Here is a 2,500-nt window from a genome sequence, read left to right as displayed (position 1 = left end):
TCGGCACCACCCGGTCCTTGCCGATAAACGTCTCAATCGACGCCAACAACAACAAATCCTACACGAACGGAGATGCCGAGCACCAAGAACAATGACAAAAAAAACGCTCCATAAGCGCTAAAAACGCGTCCGGGAGCACGGTACCGTGGGTACGCCATCAACAAAACCACCCAAAAGGGTCGGCACCACCCGGCCCTTGCCGATGCGAGTCCAAAACGCCGCCCATCCGACGCCAACCTCGACTATGACGTCTAACCCTAGATGCGGCGCCAACAAAACGCGGAAAAAAACGCTCAAAAAGCGCTAAAAACGCGCCCGGGAGCACGGTACCGTGGGTACGCCATCACCAAAACCACCCCCAAGGGTGGGCACCACCCGGCCCTTCCCGATGCGAGTCCAAAACGCCGCCCATCCGACGCCAACCATCGAAAAATACATCCAACCCTAGTTGCGGCGCCAACAAAACGCGGAAAAAACCACTCAAAAAGCGCTAAAAACGCGTCCGGGAGCACCGTACCGTGGGTACGCCATCACCAAAACCACCCCCAAGGGTGGGCACCACTCGGCCCTTCCCGATGCGAGTCCAAAACGCCGCCCACCCGACGCCAACCTCGACTACGACGTCTAACCCTAGATGCGGCGCCAACAAAACGCGGAAAAAAACGCTCAAAAAGCGCTAAAAACGCGCCCGGGAGCACGGTACCGTGGGTACGCCATCAACAAAACCACCCCCAAGGGTCGGCACCACCCGGTCCTTGCCGATGCGAGTCCAAAACTCCGCCCATCCGACGCCAACCGTCGAAAAATACATCCAACCCTAGTTGCGGCGCCAACAAAACGCTCAAAAAACGACACAAAACGCACGCGCGCGCACGACCACGGGGAACCTCGGACATCAACATCACCCCCAAAGCTCCGGAACGTCGGGACCCCGCCGGGAGACCTCCAAAAATCCACCCCAACGTGGAAAAAAAAGAAAAACAGACCTAACCCTAGCTAACCCCCTAACCCTAACCCTAGCCCTAACCATACCCGTTAGCTCGATTTTCAGCTCTAACCCTAGCCAAGACCAGTCGGGCTCAAAATCGACCAAAACCAGCCAAAACGGGCTCGGAAAACGCCTTTTTTCAACCTCAAACCTACAAACGCACGCTCCTGGATGCAGCCCAGGCAATCTCTGCCTCTTTCCACACGCCAAACCACCACCCAGCAGGCGCCACCCAAAAAGACCAGAAGAAAAAACGCAAAGTCCAAACTTTCGCAAATAACAACGCGAACGCCCGTTCCCCTGCTCACGACCCTCCTTCTACGTTACGACTCCACTCGGGAACGCAGACACGTGCCGGTTCGGCACACGCGCCCAAACGGGACGACAAAAACGGACAAAAACGACACGTTTTACCACATTTCAAAAACAACAACGCGAACGCCCCTTCCCGTCGTACAGAACCTCATTCTACGTTACGCTTCGACTCGTGACGACATACACGTTCCTGTCTATTCGTATGGCACGCTGACCTTTCAAGTCATTCCAATACGGCCAATGACGCATTTTTTAACCAGTCAATAACGTCTGGATTACGTTTCAAGACACAGAAAAGGCGGCAAACTACGGGTAATGGTCACGGAACATTGGCTCTGCCACAATAACAAACCTGTGTGTGGTATACCGGACACTTCTAAATAGATTTTCGATTGTTGTCCAAGTACGAATCTCAATTTGGTTTGCCTGTACCAACTCCGTCAAATGTAACAAACTCGTTGCGGGACGTGATCGCTACGGAACTGGGGTGCGCCCAAGCGTCCCAGGGTGTTCCAAACCCATTTTCGACGTAGTCCACGTTCGAATCTCAATTTGGTTTGCCTGTACCAACTCCGTCAAATTTTACAAACTCGTTGCGGGACGTCATCGCTAAGGGATTGGGGTACGCCGAAGCATCCTAAGGTGTTCTAAACCCATTTTCGACGTAGTCCATGTTCGAATCTCAATTTGGTTTGCCTGTACCAACTCCGTCAATATTTACAAACTCATTGCGGGACGTGATCGCTACGGAACTGGGGTGCGCCCAAGCGTCTCAAGGTGTTCTAAACCCATTTTCGACGTAGTCCACGTTCGAATCTCAATTTGGTTTGCCTGTACCAACTCCGTCAAATTTTACAAACTCGATGCGGGACGTGATCGCTAAGGGATTGGGGTGCGCCGAAGCATCCTAAGGTGTTCTAAACCCATTTTCGACGTAGTCCACGTTCGAATCTCAATTTGGTTTGCCTGTACCAAAGCTGTCAAAAATAGGCCACGTCTTGGGAGACGTGACCCATACATCAATAACTCACACTGAAGTGAATATGCTGTTTTATAGCCATTTCGGACACGGATCAACGTGAATTCAATTACAAAAAGAAACGTTTACGGCACCGGGAGTTCCCAGGCGGTCACCCATCCAAGTACTATCCCGGCCCGACTGTGCTTAACTTCGCTGAGCGGACGAGAAGCGGTGCT

Source organism: Haliotis rufescens, unplaced genomic scaffold (assembly GCF_023055435.1).
Source record: "Haliotis rufescens isolate VD_foot unplaced genomic scaffold, xgHalRufe1.0.p SCAF_589, whole genome shotgun sequence".
Taxonomy (NCBI): domain Eukaryota; kingdom Metazoa; phylum Mollusca; class Gastropoda; order Lepetellida; family Haliotidae; genus Haliotis; species Haliotis rufescens.
The sequence above is the reverse complement of the archived record's forward strand: the minus strand, read 5'-3'. Positions refer to the sequence as shown.